Genomic DNA, 9,179 nt, shown 5'->3' on the forward strand with positions numbered 1-9,179 from the left:
TTGCTGAATAATGGCCCATAGTACGGATATACCAAAATCTGTTTATCTCTTCTTCCATAGAGAGATATTTTGATTGATTTCAAGTTTTGGCAATTATGAATAAAGTTGCTGTAAATATCTGATGTAGCTTTTATTGGGGACATATATATGTCTTCAGCTCATTTGAATATATAACAAAGAGTTCAACTGCTGGATCATAAGTAAGATAATATTTAGCTTTGTACGAAATTGACAAGCCATCTTTCAAAGTGGCTGAATCCTTTTGTATTTCCAAGAGGAATGAAGAGTTTTCTGTTTTTGTTGCAATTTCCTAATGACATCTCTTTCTATGCTCATGATTATTTTCTATTTGTTCTTTATCTTTTGTGAAGTATCTCTTCAGATCTTTTGCCCATGTTTACCCCACTCGACTCATGCCTGTGGGGTTATTTTTTTATTTTTATTTTTTTAGTTTTTAAGAGTTCTTTGTATATTTTGGATAACAGTTCCTTATCGCACATGTCTTTTGCAAATATTTTCTCCAGATTATATCTTGTCTTTCAAAACTCTTTCTCATAGAGTAGGATTTTAATTTTATTGAAGACCGGCTTGTTCATTTGATTCTTCATTCATTGTGCTTTTCCGGTGAAATCTAAAAAGTTATTGTCAAATGAAAGTTCATGCAGACTTTTATTATGTGTTATTTTTAAGGAGTTGAATAGCTTTGTATTTTACATTTAGACATAGAAACCATTTTGACTTTTTTTTTTTTTTGCAATATGTAGGATGTGTGTCTCAGTTCATTTTTCTGTAGGTATTTTAGCACAATTTGATGAAGACTACTCCTTTTGCATTGAATTGTATTTGCTCCTTTACCAAGGATCCATCTGTTCTACTCTGCTTCCTAAGAATATTTCTTTGTTCCTGGCAGTACAATAACTGCACATCAACTTAACCTAATCAAAGATAGATCTGATTTGCAAATGGGCATTCAGAGGGTTGGTCTATTATTAACTTTACAGCTATGTGCACTAGTCCTTTGGGATTCCAAACTGAAACTTCCAGATGTTTGTAAGGCCTTTATTCTAGACAATTCTTGGACTCATTTCCCCTCTTATTCCTAAGAGATGACTACATGAAACATTTCTAAAAGACAAAACTTCTGAACACACTAATCAATTTTCTCTCCATAGCTACTCCTTGCTCAGGATCTCAGCCTCTTTTGTAAAAAGCCTTTAGACTCAACAGTGTGGCAATGTCTTGCTTTTATCATTCAGTTTCTTCATGTGGTGCTGAAGCATATGAAATGCAGCTGGACTGAAATGAGCTGGGTGAAATACTAGCAGGTTTTAAAGATTCCATACCCTCACAACTCCACGTACACACAGTGTAAACTACCTTACTAGTAATTCTTTAATATTTATTACATGTTGAAATAGTAACATTTTGTATATAGTGCATTAGATTAAATCCACTGGAAAAATGACTTTATCCATTTTTTTATTAAATGTGGCTACAAGGAATTTAAATTACTCTGTAACTTGCATTTACCAAATTTATTATGTTTCTACTGGGCAGTGATGTCTCAAAGAGAAACTCCTCTCTGGGTGCTCATTCCACCACTTGACTATCCTACTTTCTGGAAATTAAGTAATTTATGACTTTGTTGGCATAGCAGGCCTGCAATGGCAAACAGAGATTTTTAAAATTACTGTTTTTCAGTTTTTCCTGCTGATCTCTCCAGGAATATTAATCAGAAATAAGGAAGCATATCAATGTCCAAAACACTAGTTTCTAGAGTTGAAATATTTAAAATGTGTAAATATTTTAAAATTTGTATTAATTAAGGAGCATGCACAAAGTATTAGAATATGATAACAATTATTTTAAGAGCCTGAATCTACATATGCAAATGAATTCAGTACTTCATTCTGAAATGATAAATGTGCTTGTTTAGGGGAGGTTTCTGACATTCTCCAGCCTCAATGCAGTTCCTAAATTTAGCTCTATCCTAAATGAAACAGATCCTATCTTATAACTCCTCTGTTAAAAAAGTTACGCAGTTGATAAAATTACAGACAGCATGTTAGAAGTGTATAACTTACAGACTGTTTGGCTGTTTGTTTCATGAACATGAGCATTGAAAATAGTGCTCCAAATTTAGGTGAGGTAAAGCACCAGCAAATTAACATTAATTTGCACTAATAATAAAGGGTTTTTAAAAATTAATTTCTCTTTACCACTTTCATTGGAAAATTTTCAACATCTCAGTCAATTAAATATTTTTACAGATATTGTACATTTTAACAACCCCCTGCTACCCCATCCAAAAGTATTGAACTTATTTTCTCCTGAGATATTAAGGCATTTTTATTTTATTATTTTTATCAAATTAAAAAGCTAAGATTGATTAATGTTGGTGCTCAAAACGGAATGCCAGTAAGCTTCAGTTACGTATGTAGCACAACTGAAAATGTGACTGGCAAGAAGGTGATTTCTTCTTCACCTGTAATAAACCCTGTAGTCACCATGACTTTGTCTCCTGAAGTCCTCCAGCACCCTCCTCTAGCTCTCTCAGATGACCTTCCATACTCTCACACACACCCAGACTGACCAGGGTCCTCTGGAGTGGAGATACAAGTTCTGGTCTAGGTGACATTCGCTAGTTTATTACTAATATTTTTCTACTATATTAAATCACCTTTCTTTTTTTTCCATAAAATTTGTTTTCCCCTGACAATCACTATTAGCATGGACTCCAAAAGTGATTTTTAACAATAACTTGTTTGAATTTTATTTTCATTTAAATAGGGTAGGAAATAAAGTGTTGTTGTCAAGGTAAAACGATCCCCTTTCACCTCCTGAGAGGTGTTTCGACTATACCAATGTGTGCAAAATCCCCCGCTGCCCTGGGGAAGCAGGTCAGAAGACTCTTGTTGTAGTATCTTAATGAAAGGAGCCAGCCCCTTACATTGCATGAGGGCAGACTTTAGAGAGGACTCTGCTCATCCTCCAGGGAGTGTAGGTTTCAGAATGAGGAGACAGTTAGGAGGCAGGTGCAGGAGGAAGGTAGAATGCCAACTGGGACTGAGGGAATGGACTGCAGTGAAAGCCCCTTCCACTGTCAGCCAGCGTGGCCCCTGGCTCTGCCTGGAGAAGCTGGCTAGAGTGAGGAGAGGAAGGGGAACTGCCCTTTCCCACACAGTACTTGTGGAGCAGTGGCTGTGTGGGGCCACATGGTCCTTTTATCCCTTTCTCCTCACCAAACTCTCCTCTCTCCTTAGACTAGCAGGAAAGGAAAAGGATTCAATGGCTTCTCACAATCCAACCAAAGAACGTCAAGCAGTTCGTCCTCTCTTGGAAGGACTCTGTTATCATTCTTGCTGGGTGTCTAGAGAGTAAATTCAGAGCAAAGCCCACACAGAGACACAGGCGCAAACCTCACGCCTCGACCGAGATTGATTTCCTAGGCAGTGCAGTCCCACTTCCTAATGGGGAAGAACTTTTTTTTTCCTCCATCTACAACAAAACATGCAGAGGTCACCTTGACCCACGCACAGATAACACTTGACATTTTTGCAAAGGAGAAATTTCTTGAGTTTTTGCTTTGTTCTCAGAGCAATGCCTCAGGGAGCAAATAGCACATAACAAGCAAATAGCACATAAACGTAAAAAAGTACGACATAAGAAGCATCTCTTTGCGGATGATCAGCCTCATCTAAAACAAGCTGAACTAGAAACTTTACAATTTTTTAAAATTTTATTTTAAGTGAATGTTGAGGCAGGAGGGAACTCTTGCACAACATATTTTCCATAATCACTATAAAAATGGGACAGAGGGAGTTTGAGGTTTAAGCTCCTCTAGTGCAAGCAAAGTCCCTAGAGTTGGAAAAGGGAGATGATTTGCTCCTGTCTTTCTGTTTTGTGTTCAGTAATGAGTAAAGAACCTATATGTGTTCTTTTTTTTTTTTTCAACTTATCCAATACATGCAAGCACAAAACCTCAGAAAAGTATTCATCTGATAATGGAAATTTTGACTTTTCACTTAAAACAACGAGTGGTGAAGGCGCTCTCCCACTCACTGTCTTGACAGGGTCACAGTGAGAAAAAGTGTTGGCAAAGCCGCTCTCCCACTGTCTTGACAGGGTCACAGTGAGGATGAATGCTGGCAAAGCCACGCTGGTTGGTGGGAAACCAAAACCATGAGACCCTTTTTTATGTAATTGGGACTTTGCATTTCCCTGCTTATGTTTCTCACAGGAGGCATGAGTATGTTAAATGCCAAACAAATTAAATTTCAGATGGCTAGAACATAACAGGTAGTTCATGCCTTGGAAGCTGTTCTACTACCCCTCAGCATATCAAGGACAAAGTAGAAGGCTGTTCTTCTATCTCAGTACATTGTGGACAAACCTGATAAGGGACAACAATCATCCTTTGAAAGGTCATGAGAATTTTAGGCACCACATTGATTATATCAACTAGAACCCAAGACCATATTTCCGGCCTCTTAGAAAACCTAATCCGTATGCTTATTTCACAAAGTTCACCACATGCAGTTTCATTTTTGATTAAGGAAAGTTATATTATACACTTAGGAAAGTTAAAACATATAAAGATATATTCTTCTCTTTTTATAAACTCTTTCTTACTTTACATAGGGATATATGATGAGCATAGTTAATATTGGTGGAGAGTGGATTGATGTTTAGAACTTACTTTCTATTGAGAAAGATTATAAAGATATGAGAACTAGTGCACCTTGACTGAGAAACAAAGAAACTCTTTGAGAAAGCAGCTCAACCAGTTTTATGAGAATAAATTTAGGAATTAATTAAAATAGCTTTATAAGGCACAGTTTTAGAATAATGTTAGAAATATTATTTTATTTAGATTCTTAAGTTTAGAAATTCTTAAGTTTTTATTTGTATAGGTTTCTGATATGTTTTAAGAATGATTCATAAACCTTAGGATATTTTAAATATAAGATTTAAAGGGACTTTTTTAGATGGGAATTTTAGATTAGAAATAAAGTACAAGTGTACTTTAGGTTAATGATTGGTTAGGAGACTTAAAGTCTGGTTACGTAGTTTGGCATTAGTTAATAAGAAAATAACATAACTTGGGAAAAATAGTAAATCTTGAGAAAATGTGAAAAATGTAAATTAGTGATGTATTTCATTAGTGATTCTGTACTTTTAATAATTATATAACTGAAGGACATATCCTGGAAAAATGTAAATTAATGTTACATTTTTTGTGCCCCCAATCGTGGTTAAGGAGATGTCATGTCTTGGCAAAGTTTTAAATTATATAATCAATGACGTATTCTGAATCTATAATGATGAGGAAAACTGTAATAAAAGATGACCCAGAGAAAGCTGCATGAGCTCTCTCTCTGGAGATTGCTCCAACGGAACGACTCCTGTCTCATCTTTTCGCCAACGTCACTCATCCTTCAGGACTCCCTGGACCCCGCTAGGGCAGGACCCCGGCAAAGGAGCAAATTGTAACCGTGGAACACACAGTGAGTTGAACACTGTGGGACGGCAACCTCCGTGGGGATAATGGGAAGAGCCGACAAGGTCAAGAAGGGTGTTCAGTGCAGGGCAGGGAGAGGAACTGGAGACAAGACCCAGCTCCCTGTGGGCACTGCCTTGCAGACACTGGCGCAGCTCTGTGAGGGCTGCACTTACTAGCACCTACTGTCTACACAGAGGAGGGCTGCACTTACCAACACCTGCTGTCTACTCAGGAGAGGGTTGCACTTATCAGTACTTGCTGTTTACTCAGGTGAAATCTGCACTTCCCAACACCTGCTGTCTACTCAGGTGATCTCTAGAGATGAAAGACCACCAGAGACACACATTATCTTTCTCGAAGGTTCTACTTATCATTTAGCAGAAAGACAGACTATTTTTTTCAAAGATTAGGATTCTTTTATCATATTACCATTCAGCAGCAAAATAAAATGACATTTTGTAGTGAGTGTAAAATGTAGGCATCATCAACATTTTTAGTTTATGGAATGTGGTCAGTCATGAAGGAAGGATCAAGGATCACCAACAGATTACCACATCCTAAGATTTATCATATTTCCAGGATATGTCCAAGATATATGAGTACATATATAAGTACATATATGAATGAGCATGGAAGATTTTATGTCTTTACTAAGAAAATCTCTTCACTATTTTCAGGCTTACTGTTAATTCCATGTCAATATATATATTTATTATTCAGGCATATATTATTTTAATGAAAAGTATACTGTGAGAAAATGGAAAAAAGAAAATCAATAATTTAAACTCCTGCCACCTAAGCAAACTGCCAGAAGATGCAAGTGGAAGAAGGTACTAAATATCATCTCATATATCAAGTATTCAAACTTGTTTCTGTCTGTAACTGCATTAGTCTCAGGAAGGAGAGTCATGTATGCTGTCTGAGATTTCCTCTCATATGTTTATCTTAAAAGCAAAAAGTAGAATTAGAGCTTTTAATGAACTTGTAATACATTTTTTCAAAATATTAAGAAACTTACGCTTCATAAATTTATGCACACATACATAATAAATTATTATAGATGATTTCTTTTTATTTAGACACAAATATTAAAGCACAGAGAAACATAAACAATATGTATATTTAATAAAAGTATCTAATTTTGTATCTTGCTCAACCCTGATATTATAAATTAATATCTAAGCCTAGATTTTTCTCAGTATCTTGATAACACTTGCAATGGTTAGGGTAATAATATCACACTGTTAATTATAGCTGACACTTATTCAATACTGATTACAAATCAAATACTTGCTTTATATATAATGTTTTATGTATAAAATTTTTATTTAATCTGCAAAACTAGTCTATAGGTTAAGCACTATAATTGTTCTTTCCATACAATTTATAGCAAAATAACAAATCTTACATAATAATTACCACTTGTGAAATTTTTTTAGCCTGTAAATATTTTTGCGTTTTAGTGCTTGCCCTAAAGTTTGCAGTATACATATATAATTGCTCTAAGCAACTTTTAAATAACCTATACCATTCCCCAGCTGTGCAGGCACCTGACACACTACTCCAAATCTCCAGCTCCTGTTCCTCCATTGTTCTGGGATATTGCTTACTTTTTCCATGGTAGCCTCTGTCCTGCTTTGTGTCTTCAGATTGTTTTCTTTTTCTTTTTTCTTTTTCTTTTTTTTTAAATTCCCTCTTAGCATGTCTTGTAATTTTTATTAATAGCCAGCATTATGCCTGGAGTAAAGGGAACTGAGGTTTTTAAGAAGCTTTATGTAAATAGCTTAATATGAAGCTTAATATGAAGCTTTATGTAAATAGGACCAAGTGGTGGTGTTCAATGTTTGCTTAGTTATAGGTGCAGGAGGTTTCAGATACATTTTGCTTTCTTTGAATGTCCCCGAAGTACTCTTTGTCACACAGCTTGTGCAGTGGGGCTCTTCCACCATAACCCAGCGATACGTCCCTGAAGCCCTGCAGGTAAAATGTCGGGGCAGGAGAGCGTTCTAGGATCTTGGGATGCAGCCTCAGTCCTCTAGTGGCCTGGTGCCCCTAAGCTGTGGTCATCACATGGTTCCACACTTTCCTACCGTCGTAAGTCAAACAGGAAAGCCGGAGGGCTGCAAAGGAACTGCCCTTCCCCAAAGTGACAGAGGCTCCGGCGGCTTTCCCCTGGAGGTGGCTGACCCTCTGGGCTACTTCAGATGGCCCCTCTCCCTTCTCCTTGCCTTGGCCTGAGGTGGTCTGTCTTGGCCCTTGGTTTCTTGGGTCCAGCAGCAACAGCAGCCACACGGAAGAGGAGCCCAGGAGCCTCTGCCTGCCTGGGCTGTGGCCCACCGCAGCCTACAGCCGCTTTTCATGGGAAAAGGAAAAACTTAGTCTTCCTTAAGAGTTTAAATGATTTTGCCAGTTAATGGCATAAGTGGCTTCTTCTCCAGGGAAGGACTTGCCATCTGTGACTCCAGATTCTTCTGTTCCTCTGGATTTGAGGCGGGAATGAATCCTACAACTTCGGTTTTCTGATGGTTTCAGAAAACATTACTGACTTTCACGGTTGTGGTTTGTTCTTGTTGAAAGGATGAGAGTGACGACTTCTTTCCCTGCTGGGGCACAGTGGAGTCAACACTGTGCTCAAGGCCACACGACCAGCACGTCCTGGAGCTGAGACCCCAGCCTGGCTCTGACCATCTCACAGCTCTGCCCGCCCAGTGTTGGTGACTCACGTTCTTTAGAGCAGCGGTCTGTTGGCTGATGGCCCTCCTGTCTAGTGTGCTCCGACTGTTGCCATGCTCATCATTACATGGACATCAGTTTTCACAAAAGCAGAGGTTCCCAAATGTTTTCTACTGGGTGTGATACACACCAAAATTCCAATTCAGATACCCAACATATAATAGTGACATTTTTTTTCTCAGTGTCATAGGCTAAAAATATCTGCCATGCATTGAGTAATTATCTCATGCTAAGTAATATTTAAGTTATTGTTTTACATTGACTCCTTTCTGGCAACAACTCAATGAGATCAGTATTATTGTTATATTATTATTTTTTGAGATTAGGAAATCAAACTACAGGAAGTTTAAATAAATTCCCTAAGTTTGCATATAGCACTTGTTATATTTGATTGAAACTGCATCTTTAATATAAATTATTTTTAAAAATCTGCAAAAAAAAAAATCTGATACCAGGTGCAGTGGTACTCACATATAACCCTAGCAATTTAGGAGGCTGAGACAGAAGGATCACAAGTTCAAGGCCAGCCTCAGTAATTTAGCAAATGAACTGTCTCAAAATAAAAATAAATTAATTAATCCTGTGACACCCCTGGTCTGTGAAATTGTTACTTAGGATTCTTGTGCCATCTGGAATGAGAATTATTGCATGGTGTTTTGGGTAGGTACCTTAAAAAAAATCTACCAACTCCTGGTATCTCTCTCCCACCTGGGAATGGGCAGAGTTATACAGGTAGAAATATCTGTATATGTTTGTGTGTGTGTGTGTGTGTGTGTGTGTGTGTGTGTGTATATATGTAATATACATTAATTTATATATGTATATACATACATATATTATTTATACATATCCATAAATATATATGCATTAATTATTTTGGTTTACCAGTACTTTTTAAAAATATATGTAAGAATAGAACCTTCTTATAATTTCCCCCTTAATA

General features: G+C 37.1%; 1 long non-coding RNA gene across 1 annotated transcript; it reads left to right on the forward strand.

The window, feature by feature from the left end:
* The first annotated feature begins 5,287 nt into the window (after positions 1–5,287).
* LOC144366950 (uncharacterized) lies at positions 5,288–8,822 on the forward strand. Its single transcript, XR_013426164.1, has 3 exons — positions 5,288–5,507; positions 6,224–6,333; positions 8,081–8,822. It is a non-coding gene; the product is annotated as an uncharacterized LOC144366950 (long non-coding RNA).
* The last annotated feature ends 357 nt before the right edge of the window (positions 8,823–9,179 follow it).

The sequence above is a fragment of the Ictidomys tridecemlineatus genome, chromosome 9 (genome assembly GCF_052094955.1).
Source record: "Ictidomys tridecemlineatus isolate mIctTri1 chromosome 9, mIctTri1.hap1, whole genome shotgun sequence".
Lineage (NCBI taxonomy): Eukaryota > Metazoa > Chordata > Mammalia > Rodentia > Sciuridae > Ictidomys > Ictidomys tridecemlineatus.